The 17371-nt window shown below is 36.2% G+C and overlaps 1 protein-coding gene and 1 long non-coding RNA gene across 4 annotated transcripts in view; one reads left to right on the forward strand and one right to left on the reverse strand.

Moving 5' to 3' along the window:
• Positions 1 to 2836: 2836 nt before the first annotated feature.
• Positions 2837 to 17371, forward strand: part of CDH10 (cadherin 10) — an 81362-nt gene continuing 66827 nt past the window's right edge. For 2 of the 3 annotated variants that reach the window (XM_010227276.2, XM_088525029.1), the window contains exon 1: positions 3086 to 3310. The gene's annotated coding sequence lies outside the window, so the exon portion shown is untranslated. Of the gene's footprint in view, positions 2936 to 3085; positions 3311 to 17371 lie in introns of those variants that run through there. The other variant, XM_088525028.1, reaches the window with a different exon arrangement.
• The window catches only part of LOC148594630 (uncharacterized), a 76301-nt gene continuing 70454 nt past the window's right edge, over positions 11525 to 17371 (reverse strand). The window contains exon 3 of the long non-coding RNA XR_015913392.1: positions 11525 to 11540. This is a non-coding gene — a long non-coding RNA (uncharacterized LOC148594630). The remainder of the gene's footprint in view (positions 11541 to 17371) is intronic.

The raw sequence follows: 17371 nt of genomic DNA on the forward strand, positions 1-17371 counted from the left end.
CAGTATAATTTCTCCTTGTTCTCTGAAATCTCAGTATCATTTTGGCTGAAATATTTTTAAATTATTTCTGCCTGAGGCAGACCATCAGCGTAGAAAATGTAATCCTAAATAATTTGTTTGGTAAATTTATAAGCAACTAAAAGGACTGTTAAAATGGGAAGCATTAGGCAATGTTAAAAATAGGCTATGATGCCACCTTGCTTTAAAGTTACTGTCATGTGTGTGAGAAAGTATATGGATGAATAACTATTTTGCCTCAAATATCCATATGCTATTAGTATAAATGAACGCCGGCTTTTAAATAGTTGACTGAACCAAGAGAAACAGCATTTACTGGCAGTGTATGACTTCTCTACGGTTAAAAATTAACTCCCAAAATTAATACAAGTTTGGGCACAAGTGTGACTTGCAGTAACTACGCCTGAATGAATCCATGCCTCTCCAGGATAAGGTTGGTTTGCTTTAGTTGAATAAAACACTAGTGACAATACAACAAAATGCTCTACAAGAAAGGGAGTAAATGCGCATTCAGTGCAGATCTCTGAAGTTCTTGTTCCTAATTCCATTGCTCACCTTTTATGAATTCAGAATTTGCTATTTGTTGTAGTTCTGTTTGTGAGCACACATAAAATATGTTTTTATATGTATGAACTATCTGCCATTTATTTACTACTTCATTATTATAACTTAAATAAGAAGAAGAAAAACTGTTAAAAAGAATGAAAGCCTTTAGCTGATTTTTTATGCCAAATATTTTGATCATTACCCAAAGAGCCATCTGACTTTAAAGAGCCCAGCAATGTGTATATATATTTCCATACATCTGTGACTCCTTCCGTAATATTGATTTATATTACCAAACTGCAAGTGTAACACAGTGTTCGGATTCCTATTGCAGGGACTAAGCTTAGACACAATACGTCTGGGTGACAGAAGCACAGTTGGTGCACCAGGTCACCTCAGGTCGGTATGAGGAGGCTTGCTCAAAAGAAGACAGTTTTGTGCTTCCACTTTTGCACAAATAAAGGGATAAACTGGGAAAAAGACAGCACAGGTGTCTCAGTATTGCTAATTTCAGACAGATCAATGGGAACTGTGCATGTGTCTTTTCATAGTATAATATCAAATGCTGGCAACGATAAAGAAGCTTGAGTTATATTCTGCACTCTCTTCCTTTCCTGTAAAAGGATTGAGAATTAAGTTTGGAAAGCAGAAGGACATGTGATGATTCTAATTTTTATACTGATACTGATATTTTTATATGCTGATTATTTTTATATACTTATAATTTTTATATTGATATTGATGGGAAAGGAAGAAAGAAAGCAATGGAAAATCTTTAGAGATGTGTCATGGATTACACTGTATATATTAATATGCCCAAGTGTCAAAGCCAATGAATTTGTCTTTCCTTTAAAGATTAAATATCTATCAAAGAAGAGAGATGAGTTTGTCACAAACAAACCACTTTATAGGCTGTGGGGAAGAATTTTTTTTTCCTCCTGGTGTTTTGGTGTTTTGCTTCTTTTTTTTTTCCACTACTCCCCAGGTGATGTGTTCACATGTTAGTATGACATATTATTTAGACTCTGACTTCCTCATCTTCCAGAAGGTTGTGTTTAGGTGGTGGATCGTTTTTATTCCTACTGATGGTTGCAGTTCTGGAGAAATGATAGAGCTTGGTAACATGATGAAGTGAGACAAGGAAAGACCACTTTTTATTTTATTTTATTTTATTTTATTTTATTTTATTTTATTTTATTTTATTTTATTTTATTTTATTGTCTTTAGAATGCTACTTAGAAGCTGGAAAAAAAAAAGCAAGATTGTTAACACTGAGCGGCCCAACAATATGGATCTATGACCTACTTTTATATTATTTTTTTCTAATAATGAAATAGCTTTCATTTTTTACTTCATCATTTACAAATATGATATTTTTCAGCTCCTCTTTTATGAGATTTTGAGATTTTTTTTTTATTTTAACAACCACAGAAAGTCTTTTATGACATTTTTCGGATAGAGCAATACTGACATCCATTGGCTTAATCTTACGTGACTACTTCTTAAATCTCTCCTAAAAAATGTACACATAACTCTCTACAGTATCACACTGAAAGGATTGGACTTGATGTGATCCACGGAGGATTGTGCTGAGTCCAATTTCCTCTATTAGAAACATGAACCATCACAGATTACATTAGTGAAAAGGACCACATCTGCAAAACGTGAAGCCAAATAACAGTTTCTGGAAGAATAAAATAAACACAGGCAATGCAAATATCAACTGTCTGGAAAAAACATAATGGGGTATTAATAGTGACACTGACTTTTTAAAATGATCTCTGGAAATGTAAATTATCATATTATCAGAGCCTGCTTTGTTTTACATTAATCATGAAATCGGCAAAGAAGAGGGGAAAGTATTTCTAATAGAATAAGGACTTCAGTGAGAGGAAAAAAAAAACGGTATTGTTTGGTTGCATCCAACCCCTCTGAGATTGTAATTTAGTTTGGCACCATAATAATTCCATTCACTAATTTATTTATTAATATTTGGTTGCTTGGCACAACACCGCAACAAACATCACCGGTGCTGTAGAAAAGTGGGGATATTTAATCAAGGGAGGGAAAAAAAAAATGTTACAATAGGTGGTGGGGATTTATTCCCGCGAGCAAGTGGCTAAGTAGATTAGGCTGATTACCTCCGACTTCAAAAAACGGGAGCAGTTCTGACAGTGCAGGGAGGGCGACGGGCTCAAAAAAAAAAAAAAAAAAAAAAAAAAAAAAAAAAAAGAGGGAGAGAGAGAGAGAAAATAAAAAAATAAAGGGGAAGGGAAAATCTTGCCGCTCGCTGCGCCCTCCCATCGCATTCACTTGCAAATCGCGGCGCGCTCCGCGGAGCCGCCGCGTCCCCGGCTCGCCCGTGGCCACGGTGAGAGCCGCGCTCCTCCCGCGAGCGTGTCCCCGCGTGGGGCGGGTGTGCGAGATGCAGCTGCTGCTGCTGCTGCTGCTGCTGTGGGTCTGCCCCCGCTGCCCCCACCCCTGAACAGGAGCTCCGAATGAGCGGCGCTCGGAGGGGAGGAGAGCGAGCTCCCCCCTCGGCTTCGCTTCCCCGCCGTCCAGAGTTAAGTGATGCTGGGAGGGAACAGCCTGACTTAGATCCAAGTAGGAGCTCTCTTAGGGAACAGCGGCGGAAAAGCAAGCCAGCGAGCGAAATAAATAAATAAATAAGCGACGGACGTTAGTAGCTGATTCTTCAGCTGTGGCTGGGGTGGACTACTTCACTTTTGCAGAAGCGGAATAAAAGGTAGGAGGCTTTCTCATCTGTGTTTCCTTAAGCTCTTTTTTTCTTTATTTTTTCTTTCTGTTTTTTTAAATTACTATTATTTGAGCATTGAGAATTTGAGCATGGTGTTTAATGTAATGCACAAAATTGTTCCACTGTAGATAACTTTTATGCATTTTATAAACATGCAAATGTGCCTTGGTAACAAGAGGAGTGACATGAAATAATTCTCGTGTATTCTCTTCTCAAAGTAAACTGATGTATTATGTATTCAAGATTGAAATAGTATGTGTTTTAGAAATGTTCCCTCCCCCTCCCCCCCCCCGGCTGCCAAAAAGCAACCTGTCTTTTGAGCAGCAGTTTCAATCTCTGTTTGACTACTGCAAATTTGGTGGGAAGGGGAACAATACTGTTTGAATTGATAAAAAGCCCAGTATTCCACAGTGCAACTGTTACCAGCATAGCATGAAGCATGCACACATAGCTGTCCCTATCTCTGTATGCCTCTGTGAGTCTGTTACAGTTTTCACTGATACTGGTATTGCCCTGAATTGAATTTCAGAATGATTAAATGCACTTAAAGCAAATGCACCTTAAAAAAAGAAATCTCTGCAGAGGGAATCAGAATTAGGGTGGATGCAGGCAGTATTTCAGATATCTGTATAGAGCTATATACATACAAGGGAGGGAGGGGGGAATATTGTAAGGTTTGACATTTCAGGGAGTGAGGGGCAGAGAAAAAGGAGGGAGAAGAAAAAATTTAACCAGTACCTGTAGGAGCATTTATTGCCACTGCTGCAATAAAATCCATATTTGATGTGGTGTTAAATTAATGCAGCACAATACAAGTCTAAATCTGTGTTCCCTATTACTAACTACTGATGGCATTGTCAGGTGCATTAAAAATTTGCAGTTGGCTAATACTGTGCATGATACTAGTTGCAGCCAGAAAAATCTAACAGTCCTTCAGCTTAAGAGAATGCATCTGCACGTGCAATCAGTGACAAATAGCAACCAGCATTTTAAAACTGACCTATCATCTCTGTTGCTTCCACACAAATGGAGCTGTTTCCTATAATCTTCATCTTTCATTTCAGTAAAAGCCTCTGTATTACCCCAACTGCACATCCATTGCTTTTAAGGTATTTTTAGAGTGACTTGCAGCATATATATGTGTGTGTCTGTGTGTGTGCATATATGAGTGTGTGCACTTTGTGAAGAAGCAGCTCTGTAAAGAATTATATGTCTTTTTCCGTGCTAGTGGGCTTTATATTTACATGGAGATGTTACTGGTGAGGGAAAGCAGGGGTGGGAGACTGAGATGTGCTCCTGAGTCTCTAAATTCCTTTTTCAATGTACTACTTACTAGAAATATTTTGAGTCTGGTGCAAACATTTTTGAGATTTTTCAATTACTCAAACTTTTATATTGATCAGTTATTTTTTTGAAAGTAATAGTAGTCTGTGCTATTTTAAAGGAGAAGATGGAAGAATGAACTTGGGGAACTAGGAAAGACAAGCTCTTTTTTTTCCTAGAGTTGAAATAAACAGCTTTCTAGATTCAGTACAGGCTTCTGTCAGGAGATAAATACTTTCTGGATCACAAGGTTGTGATCTAGTTTGTGCCTGGGGATCTTCTCAAATTTCTTTATACTTTAGTAAATAAAAATATGAGTGAAAGGTCATTTCTGCAGTAGGTTTCTGTTAATTTTAGTGTTTGCTTTATGTCCATGTTTCCTCTGTGTGATGTCAAGATGGTTTCATACCCTTAAAATAGGAACTTCATAATGTTTGAGGAGTGTTGATTATAATCTTTGAACTTGCTGCTTCTGATTTGATTTTTGTTACTATAGGTAGTATTGGAAAATGCATCTTGGTTGCTTGCTTTGCCATTGGTTTATATTTTATAATGTTTGTGATTTTGCAACTGCTCATAGCAAAAAGAAAATATCAAAATATATCTTTAAAGAACATATTAAACTACATGTAAGAACTTACATATTCTATGAAAGGGTACTGTTGATTTTTCATTATAGTAAATAAGAGTGTAGATATAATAAAACTTCAGATTTGCATGCTCTCGGCAGACAGTGTGTGCGAGGAAACTGATGAAATACTCAAATGCATTCATAGAAGATGCTGTGGTTAGATACAGTTGAAAAGTAAATGTGTTAAAAAGTCATATGTCACTCAAAGCCATCCCATCTCCTCATGTAATGGATACATATGTATTCATGTATATATGCACATCAGTATACAAAATTCAGCTAAATTTTGGCACAGCCATAGTTATTCTTCATTAAATAACTCAGTGTAAAAGGCAGAAAATGTTACTTTGAAAATAACTGCTAATTCTCAGAAAGTAATTTCCTGTTCCCAAAATGATTCCCCAAGGAAACAAATGACTGAGATGCTTGTCTGGGTAATTCTGTACAAACGACTTAGTTTCTGTGTCTGTTAACCAGATTTACAGCCAGGTGGCAAATAATGTGCTATCCTCTAATAATTTGTAATTTCATACCTTTTTATGCCACTAGGTTGCAGCATTAGTGCAAAGGGTCAAATTAAGACTGAAATATTGCTGAACGGCAGCAGTGAGGAAGAATTTTCTGACTTTTATCATAATATTATTTTTATTTCATTCATTATTATCACTTGAAACCAACTTTTTAAACACTGAACTGCCTTATGGACTTCTCATTATGTTCTTGTTCATGCATCTGAAGAACATCAATTTTTTGATACTGTGTGGTGGGCAGAGATGGAAGGGAAGGAATGAGTATTTGGGTAAGTAGACAGAGAATATCCTTATGCTAGGACACCCTTGGCATTTTGTGAATGCCTTCAGTGAAATACAGAAAACTGAAATTCAGAAGTAAGTCAATAAGACTTTTTTTTTTTTTTTTTTTTTTTTACAGGCAGTTTAAGTATACCAATAAAACATTATGAAGGCTGATTTCATAGGTTTTTTCATGCATGTAAGAGTACCATGGATAGTGTATTTTAAAATTTCATGAAATAGTATGCAGCTGTCAGCAAAAGCACAGGCTCAAGATATGGTTCACTGAAGCTTTAGTTGACTCTACCTTATAAAACCCATTTCATTCTGCACGCTCGAACATAATAATGTGAACACATGCTTCTAGACTAAACGGACTTCCTATAATGTCCAACTTTTGGCAAACCTTGAAGGAAAATCCAATGGTATTCTGAATTCTGCCTTCAAATAAATGTTTCCCAAATCTCTTCAGGGCAAGAGGAACTCCTGTGCTGCTTTTCCCTCTCTGGATTTATACCTCCTCAACTTTGAGCCTTTGGCATGATGACTTCCTTAACTTGCCTGCTTCTGCTGCTCAGAACATTTACAAAAGAGCAATAGAAACTAATCCTCATCTCTGGGGAGCTGTGTGTGTTAAAGACACCAGGCAGAATTACAACACTCACATAAAATCAACTGGACTCAGCTACTGCTTTTTCTTTATTCTGTTTTCAGTTGGTGGCAAGCCAGAACACCACCCAACCAAAGAGCTACTGAGCTTACACGTTCTATTGACTGACTTATTGGTCTAATTTTTAGTATGTGGAGGATTTGCCAAAAATCTTGGTGCTTGATAAAACATGTCTTTTTACAAGCAGTCTCCCTGATAATTAAACATCAGAGCTAGGTGCCTCAACCGTGGTGTGTATATGTGTTTATGAAAGGGAGAAGGAAAACTGGGAGAATCTGTGTCTTACGCAGGGACTTCATTATAGCACACACAATACTGTACAAATTATTTCTTCATTTACATTAGCTTTTCATTACTTTGCTTTTTCCTGCTTTTCTAGATCCTGACATTGTTTCTTGCCTCTGACAACTTCTATGAAATAAATATGTTTATCACTTTATTGATAAGAAAGTGTGTGCAGCAGGAGGCATAAAGCACTAGAGGTATCTCAGAGGTGCTTTCCAGCTTGTACTGTCACAGGGCATCTGATCCAGAATATGTTCATCAACTCAAGTCTGCTGGCTGGAAGTGTGCAGTGCTGTGTCTGAACCAACAACCTGCATCAGGGGAATACAAAGACTTAGGAAGTTAACTGAAGACACTGCCAGGCAACATGGCAGGTGTCTTTTCTAATATTGTTCTCACATGAACATCAATTTTTAAGTTATTCTTCACAAAGTGGTTTTCTGTTTTCAGTTTTTTTCTGGCATCTTACCAATAACTTAGAATAAACTTTGAATCATGTTTCAAGTGGGAGGAAAGCATGTAAAGAAGAAAACATGTGCATGTGTGGTTATATAGATGGTAATAATTCAGAAAATGTGCATTGGAAATAGGTGTTTCCAGAACTTGCTCTAGAGCTAAAACTGCTTGGGGTTTTACAACAGAAATCTCCTTCTCCTTCTGAAATATTTTCTCTGGAGAAATTATGTTACACACATACATACATAAATGTATATGTGTGTCTGTGTATGTATGTTTATATACCTATATAGATACATTAAAAATGTTTGTCTTATGATTCTATTCCCGGTATTCCATCATCTGCCACATTACAGATTGGATTTATTGTATTATCCTTTTTCAATGCTTTGCATTACAGCCTAAAGAACATGACATACCATCACTTAGCCTGATCAGATCATGCTCTTTAAATTGAATGCAATCCTCATGAACACTGCAATGCTGCAATATCCAGATTTTCAAGGCATAAAGGATAGATAGCAATGCAATTTACTGCCTGGGAGCAAGGTTTGAAATAAAGCATCCAGCAAATTAATATAAATTAAAAATATGTATAGCTAAATTGTTATCCTGTGCTTGTGACAACCACACTCCACAAACTTGGATCTAATTTACATCTGTTTGAGGAACGATTATCCTGTTACTTGTTCTACTAGCTATTTGTCTTAGATCCCATACTTTGTGTCATTGGTTTAGCAATAGTCCACAAGGTAAATGCAAAACTGACTTTTCTGAAATCAAGAGAGTTCCAGATATAGATTTTTCTCGTATATATTGCATATCTTTTATTTAAGATTAAATATAATGTACACACAAGTTTTTTTTTTTCTGTTTTAACCAAGAGTGAGAAAAGAGATAGGAGCAACAAGTGCTTGTAGTTATTTGGACATATATTCAGGCCAAAAGAAGGATGATTAGTATTCTTCCAAGCGTCCCAAGCAAATTATCCCTTAAAAGCATGAATTCCTTTCCGTTACAAGTGGCCATCTGCCATTTGCCTCATGCCTGTTGTAGAGTGGAGCTGGACCTGTAAATTAGGCATTGCCTCAGATGCAGGGCTCCTCGGTACTGTGTTATCCCTCTACTCGGACCAGCCCTGGGGGGTTCAAAGGGGTAGCGGTGTCAAGACCAGACTTTCCTGGAGCCACAGAACCTCTTGAGCTCCTTCCCTGACTCCAGGCTCCTAAAGAATGACTCTGGCACCCTGCTGAGGTGGGTACCTCTGGTGTTGAGGTTTCTCTGAGTCTCTGTCCCTGCAGTATAAGGGGTGCAACATTTTTCTTTTTCTTATTGTGGTTCTCATTCACATATTTTTTATATACGTATATTGCCTGTCACTAGGGCTTCAAAAAGCCAACAGGCGCATATGATCGTGAGGGACATATGGAGTTCAATTACAAATTGGTATTGTGTATTATTTCTGCCAATTCCTGTGTCTTAGGGGAAGAGTTGTCATCTTTTCTCCCTAATCTATTTGGGCAAAGAGGAGAAAAATATGTGCCTAGTCTTCTTTTAGATCTTGGCTGAAGTTTGTGGACAATGTTACTACCCTTAATTTGAAATCAAGAGTGGCTTCTTTAAATCCCCAGGCTATTTTCTTTGTCTTTTTAATACTTGTGCTTAGAATGATGGATCTGTGTTTGATTCTTCACTAAAGAAATATCAGTCTAAATGTACCTGGAAGAGTGTGTACCAAAAAGTTTCTATTTGGATCCATTTGTATTTCATCGTACACAAGATTCTTTGAAGAACTACTGTTCTAGATTATCAATGTGTCATGAACAAATCAGTTAAGAATGTACTTGAATCTCATCGATTTCTATGCAACACAAAGTTTCTAAGTGCTCGTATTCACTAGAGGTGTACATGTGCTAATTAGGTGAATAAGATTCGATTCTTAAAATAACTTTTTCCTTAATGTTGAGGCTACTCAGAAGGTGACCTAGATTTTTGGTAGCAGTTTATCATTTGTTAGAAATAAGTGCAAAGACAAAAGAAAAAAGAAAAAAAAAAAAGGCAACAACCTCAACAATAACAAAAATACTCAAATATGATGAACTGAAGCAGAAACATGAAAATATTTCAGCTTGTATTTTCTTTCTACCTATAAGAATTTAATTTGACCTTCACAAAATGTTTATTTAATACTATGATAGTTTCAATCATCAGTAAAGTTGCTTTCTAAATTTTGGTACTTTATTTGCTAGAGGAAAGTCTTGCACATGCCAGTACTTTTGTTGTTGTTGCTTCACTGTTTCATCATTAATTTGATCCTGCAAAGTAAGCTGTGCAGAGCTGACAGCCTCTCTCATGACTCTCTCTTAGAAAATCAAAGCCTAACTAGCTAACCAATCTAGCTTTTTCTTAGCCTAACTAATAATGATTTGCAGTAAAATACATAGTTTAAAAGCAAATTAAGACAACTTTACAGTATTAGAGTAGAATCTATACAATCATTGCTACAGATCATGAGGGACTTCATCAGAGGTCAACAGTGTTCAGGCATTTAATTGATAGTCTTTAATCAAAATAGCCCTATATTTCAGTATGGAATAAATCAGTTTGATTTTTGAGGCAGGATTTGCCCTGCAAACCATAGAACCTGTGGACAGTCAGTATATCTATGGGACAGGTACTACTTCATTATGAGACAGAATTGATTTTAAATAAATTATTGTTTTGTGATTTTTTTTCTAAAGTATACTACATAAATGGAAAGTAATACTGTAGACCTCAAGTTATGAAAAGAGTCTACCTATTTAGAATTTACATCTATATTTACTTTTAAGAATCCTATTTTTAAGAATAGGGAAGTTAGAATACAAACAAATACAGTGCAAAAAAGAAGAATGCAAAATGTGAATCCATTTTTAGGAAAGTGTATTTGTTTTTTTTGCTTTGTTTTCCATTGGATTAGTTTTTTTTTTTTTTTTTCCTGTCATTAGAGTGTGGAAGTATGTTCTCTCCCTTGAGCAAGAATTTGATGCTTATGGTCAAGTTATCACAGAAGCTGAAACCTTGATCATAGAGGGTAAAGCAAGCTCCAGGCATACTAGTTACTTTTGGTTCTTTCCACAACTTAATATGTGGTGGCATTTTATTGGTAGTTTTTTATTAAGAACTTAAAAATTTGTGTGTTATGGACTAGATATCCTTTTTTTTTCCCCATAGTTTGTTATATCTGTAAATTACAGAAAACCTTTTTTTGTTTGTTTTTATTTACACTTTATTTCCTTCAAATTTCTCATCTAAATTTCTCAGATGAGATAGTACCTCAATCTAATTAACTCAACTTCCTAAGGTAGAAGCATATTACTTTTCAAATGTAGTCCTAAAAAATAGCAATTGTCTTGATGATCAAAAGAAACTGATCTCTTTTCTAAAATTTAAGTATGTATGCGACACATGCATACATAGTGGAAAATTAAGATCAAATCTTTTCTGTCCTGGATTAGCAAGGCGTCTGAGCCTACTCTTAATACTTGTGCTTTTTGTGAATATATCCCAACAGTGGCTGCATTTCCTTTGTTTGAGATCAGAATAATGAGAATTGGAGCAGAATAGTGAAATCAGAATTAGTGTATTATAGAAATAATCTCATTACATTTTTGGTGAGTAAAAATCAAAATAATTCAAGAATCCATAACGTAAACAAAAAGGTCATCGAGTCTGAGCTGCTCTAAACTGGATACTAAAAGTCTGTGGCAAACAAGATGACATTTATTCAGGTTTTGAAATTCAAAGTTTTTTAAAAAATAACAGTATAATTTTAATTTGCTACATGCAGGAATTTAAATTACATTTGTTGTTCAAGTTTAGAACAAAAATTGTAAGAAATTATTAACAACTCTTGTTTTTATGTTTTCAGCTCTAGCAACACCATCGTCACTGCAGCTAAACACAAATGCTATTGCTCAGAGTAGTTCAGTCTGCAAAATCACAGGAGCTGGATAGTAAACCCTTGCACTGATGCACCTTCTTATTAAGTTTTGGATTATATTCAGGAGAGAAAGCATCTACCTTTGCCTTCCCCCTTAGCTGTGGCCATCATGATTCAGTCTATACATGCCTGCGTCCGTAAGGAGTTCGGCCTCTTGGATGGGACATGAATGCCGGAGGAGGCAAAGGCAGGCTGGGAGCAGCGGTCCCACTACTGCCAGCTGCACTGTTCCAGCTCAGTCTTTGAAAAAGCTCCCAAACTGTCCTGTTTTGCAGGGGTGCATGATCCTAGGGGGATTTTAACACTGTAAATAGTTCTTTCTTCCTTTACATCGCTGGTATGAGTCCATTTCTAGTTCTAGCACACTGAAACACTTCTTTTGTAAGCACTATTATAACATGCAGCTTTTCAAAGATTTCACTTGCAAGATTTCAGATTTCAAAGATCTTTTGGTAAAAGAAATTTTTCTCCATTTTAGTAACTTTATGACAAGTTTCAGCACTTAAGCAATTAGTCAAAGTAAGCAGTATGATGTCAATAATTTACTTACTGAATGGAAAATCTACCACTGCTGACTTTACTTGTGCAACTCCTCTAAAACTTTCTTCAGATGGGAACACTAAGAAAACAGACATTTTTAATCTTTTGGTGCCATCTTGTGGTAAGAGAATAATTATAAGAAAACCCAGGATACTCCCTTTACAGTTTCTATGCCCACCATCAATATATCTTGCTTTAGTGATAGCTGTGTATGTATGTTTTTTTTATAGTAACTATAACATATTAAATCAAGTCATGCACAGGACAAAGCTTGCTTTTTTTTTTTTTTTTTTACATTTTGAAGTACCTTACTATAAATATTGGTTAGAGTAATTTCACAAAAAAATGACTGTAATTACCACATAGAAATAGATTTTGACGCTATAATACATTAGATCTCTGTAGAATACGTCTAGTTCCAGGCACTAGACAATGGATTGTTACTGCATTAGTGCATTTGATCTCTGTAGAATACATGTGCCCCTGTGCCACGTGCTCTAGGTGTCCCTGCTTGAGAAGAGAGGTTGGACTAGATGATCTCTAGAAGTCCCTTCCAACCTCAACCATTCTGTGACACTTGGGCTGTGACTTTAATTCTTAGCCAGCTCAAGGCAATATTCACTTTTCACTTTAGTGCGCTGTAATGTTTAGCAGAAAGCTTAGGCCTGGGCTTTAAAAAGTCTTGTTTTTTTTTCATTTTACTTTCTGGTTTTGGCTTGGAAAAGTTCAAACTCGCCTATGTATCTTCCCTTCTCTCTCACCCCCTCCCTCACCCTGCCCTCCACCCCCCAACCAAAAAAAAAAAAAAAAGTAGCACAAAGTAGTACAGTCAAGTTTTCATCTCATTTATTTTCCTATTATTTTTATTCAGGCTCAGTAGGATCAATATTTTGAGTTTGTCCTAAATGAATGCTAGTTTAATACCTGGATATTTGAAGTTAATCCTTGTTGATGTCTGCAATCAGTACAGATCATATTCTCACTCAATCTCTTAAAGGGTTTTCTGTGTGGTAGTCCATATTTGCTTACTTACTTATCTCTGACTTCCAGTCATGCTGAAAGTCTCTAGATGCAAAAAGATTATCTCTTGTCAACGACTGGAAAGAAAATCAAGATGTCAGTCCTGCTTTTACTGAAGGTGGTTATTCATGTACTTTCAAAATAGAGGAAAACTCTATTCTTCTTCTTTTTTTTTTTTTTTCTGGAATACATAGCCTTGTCCACATAACATCTGAATATCTTATAGTCATTGAATACTTCTTTCTGATCATAACTTTATGAGTTACTTCAGTACCTATTTTTCCTACATGGAGCCTGAGCACAAAAAAAGATTATAAACTCTCGTATGTGAGGGCTAGAAAGTTGCCTTTGAAATTCTGAATTTTAGTCCAGCCCTATTGCCACAAAACCACAGAATTTTTGCAAGTACATTTTTGTTGTACTTTTTCCATCTTTCCCACTAAGTCTTAGTTGCCCAAATTGATCTACTCGAAGAAGTATATCCTATCAGGGTGAATACCAAATGAGAACACTGTTCAAGCTGTGACCTTTGACAGAAGTTGTATCCCAAAAGGATATTCTTGCCGTGGAAGGAACTTCCATGATTTTCTGTATGCATGGACAACATTGTCTCTCTGTATATAATATACATCCTTTCTAAACTTATATGAAAAATTAAAATGTGATAGGAGTTTTGGTGTAAGGTTAGCTGTAATAGCTAGGGATTAAACTTCTATTGCACATTAATGAGAACTGAGAAAAGTGCCATAGCATTCATGCAGTGAGCTATAGGATTTTAACAGTCTTGCTCATGTCTGTGGTGATTTGTAAGTTATAATTTTTCTTCCTCATATCAGTAAATTTCTCCTGACAATTAGCATACTTGTGTTTTTTTCTTTTTTTATAGTTTACTTTATGTCCAAATTTCAGTAGCAGATGAAACAATTACATAAAGAATTACAATTGTTCATCTAGTCAGCTCACATGGTGAGAATTCCCCTGAAAGGAAGACAAACTGAAGCCCGAGTCATAGTCTCTTGATATAAAAGTGTGCAGCTTGGAACCTTACACTAAATAATATTTGTATCAATACTGTTATGGCACTATAACATATGTAATATGTCTATAATGTTTACACTGAAATCCAAAATATTGTCTGTACTTTATGTGCCTCATGATATCTATATAAAATCAGATTGTAAGAATTTCCATATCAATCTATTTTTACTCCCTAAGCCTAATAGAGACAATTTCTATAATTATGATTTCTAGGCCTAGTGGAGAGTTGATACATTTGGTTTGGAATTACATGTTCAGTATTGATTCACTAACCAGTTAGGGTTTTTTTGTCATTTCAGCATGACTTGTGATTGGTGTGTAAGAGTAAAATCTTAAAAGGTTCTCCAGAGAGTTCCTTAGCAAAGTGCATCTTCCCAGCATCTTATTCTGGATGAATAATTTTGATTTGTGTACATGTAGGGTGGTAATTTTCTTGTTACATTTCCTGCAAACTGAGCGCAGAATGTTTTAAAGAATATTCAAAAGGGAGAATGTGCAATTGTGTTATGTATGTTAAGTTGTGTTTGGTTTTGAGTTTTAATATGTTTAATTATAAAAACTGAAGGTGAGAAAAAGTGGCATGCTTTACCTAAAAAGTAGAGCAAGACAAGCAGCAAATCAAGCACAGATATAGAAAGACTATGATGTGGTGTGTCATAAGCTATTAAAAAGATGGTCCACAGTAAAAAGCAGTTGTGATTATGCAGTGCAAAAAGCATCAGAATAACAAGGCAAATGCAGTGATGCAGGAACAGACAGGGAGTTTCCTGGTTTGCTTGTCATGCATAGCTGGGGCATTTCAGGAAGTCCTGTTTTTAAATGGATTCTTACCCATTTAAAAGAATTTTGAAAATGGAAGAAAAGCTGTGGTCAAAGTTGCCTCTCACTTCACGTGAAAATGTACTGCACCAACCTACAAAAAGGATAGAAGAATCAATGCCTTGACCAGGAATATGAACAGAAATTAAGCTGATGCAAGATTATCTATGGGAGAATATACAGATAGTAGTATGTGGATAAGAGGATGCAAAATAAATGTAACGGATAAAAGAAGAAAGTAGGTAGGTAGGAAAGTGGCTTAGACAGAAGAATAATCCGAAATATCAATGTCTCCACTAAAGTTAGTAGGGGAATAAGAAATAGTCAATTAAAATGATTATTTCATTAGCAGAGCTCATAGGGGTAAAAAGAGAACAGAAAAAGTGAATGATACTGTGAAGTACCATTAGAAATATCTGCTTGTTAAAGCTGTTTGGAAATCAGTATGGAGGTACACTCTAAATACTCTTTTTGTTTGTTTTTTTGAACTCTTTTTACTCAAAATAGGTGCACTTTATACAGACAGAACCATCTTCATGCCCCTTTTTGTATTTATGAATAGTGTTTGTGCAAAGAAAACTGAAAACAGTATTTTACTACTTAAAAACCACTTTCAGTTTAATCTGCCTATTACCGTTTTAAAATCTGTTTTTGAAATAAGTGGGATTATTTCTTCATCTCAGTTGCTAAATCACTCCTATGTCCTTTCTGTTTATTGCACCTGTAGAATAGTAGATATTTCACTTAAAATCCTAATATACTCCTTTTAGTTAGAATTTTAGCTAAGTAAGTAAATATTGATGCTGGTAACCATTAGATCTTGTATATAAAGAAGAGACGGAAGAGTATCTGTCACAGAAGTTGCGTAGACGATCAAAGGGAAGAAATGTTTTTTAAAACTGTTCCTGAGGCGGCTTGAGATCAGATTGATTACCAAGCTGTGCAACTTGTATAGTTAGTGTGTTCTTCTCCCGCTTGTCAAAGTTATTTATGCCTAGCATGACTACCAGCGAGGCGAAGCAACATGCACCTAGGCTGTGACAGAAGGAAGGGAGAATTCATCATGCTGTATACCCGCAGTAATGTGTATCAGCCGTGTTTCAGGGCCCAGAGAAATCCTAAACAAGACGTAAAGGTCACGGAGGCGCAGGACCCCAACAGCCAGCAGTGCAGTTCCAACATACAAGACACGCACGTAGCGTCCTTCCTTCGCCCTCTGAATGAGTTTTTGTTATGACTTTGCCCTTTGGAGATTACAGTATTTAGGGCAAACCAGGAAAGGGCTATTTAAAGAGAAACGAGAAGCGTTAAAATAAGAGCAGTGCTGCTGATGTTTCTGGTTATTTTGCTTACTTTGGGCTTTACTTAGGTTAAAAGATCTTTCCTTTCCCCGAGTGAACTTGGCTGCTTTCTCACCAAGATGAACAGAGAAGCCGGTGTCTTTATTACCCACAAATGAAGCACTTGTTTCCTTTACTACTCTTATTGTCTTTTACAGGGTAGAAGGGCTTTAAGCTGTCTTTGTATTAGAAATATACAGCACTGAGACAAAAATTAAAGTTTCATTTTATTGGGTTAATGTACTGGATTCTATCTGCCTCAGAAAGAAAACTATTTTTCCCTGCAATGGCTCTGTATCTACATCCTTTAATGTAGAACAAATTGTGAAATACTTACATGGAGATAGCTGTCACTTTACAGCTTTGCAAAGAGAATTCAGGATGATGTTTAAAATAAAGGACAGAAGAAATTGCAGTCCTTTAAAATGGGAAAAAGAAAGAAAGGACAATCCTACTTTAGCACATTTTAAAATATTTATTTCCCTAATTTAAAAATAATTTTGCAATAACTTCACACTATCTCATGCAAGGAAGAAAAACTATCAGAGAAACTGAAATCTTCTGTCTCTAGAAATGTCTCTCTTTCACAACATTTGCTTAAGTTCTTTTCAGCCCAAGGTGGGAGGACTTTTCTGTGATATCCCAGTAGTCCTACAGCATTTTTAGACCAAGTTGCAGCTTTTTTTCCACCTCCTCAAACAGAAAGAGCTTAGGACAGCTGATTTACACAAAAAAAAAGAATTATAACAGAATATTACCAGCTCTAGTACACTGTCCTCGCTAGTGGGGGTACTCCTCTTTGCATGAGAGGAACTCTTCATGGGTTTTGCACTTTGGGAAGACCATACTTGGTCCATTCGTAGTTGCTTTTTATTAAAAAAAATAATGTGAAGATGGTAATAAAAATAATAATCTGAAGTGATTATGTTATATTATGCAGCCTCTTTCTGTGTGTTTTGGTCCCTCTCTGCAAGGCATTTGGGTTAAGAGTAACAGCCGGGTGCTGTCATCCATTAGGCCCCACTCACGCATAAGGACTGCATGAGCCAGGAGGAGATATGGGCGGCATTGCTAAAGCTCCTGGTAGCCAGCAAATTTCTAGAGTCCTCTCCCTAATTAGTGGCAGAAAGGAGAGCTGGTCCTGGGGAGGAGTA

This window comes from Tinamus guttatus, unplaced genomic scaffold (assembly GCF_059628265.1).
Source record: "Tinamus guttatus ecotype Peru unplaced genomic scaffold, ASM5962826v1 Tinamus_guttatus_pri_ptg000222l, whole genome shotgun sequence".
Lineage (NCBI taxonomy): Eukaryota > Metazoa > Chordata > Aves > Tinamiformes > Tinamidae > Tinamus > Tinamus guttatus.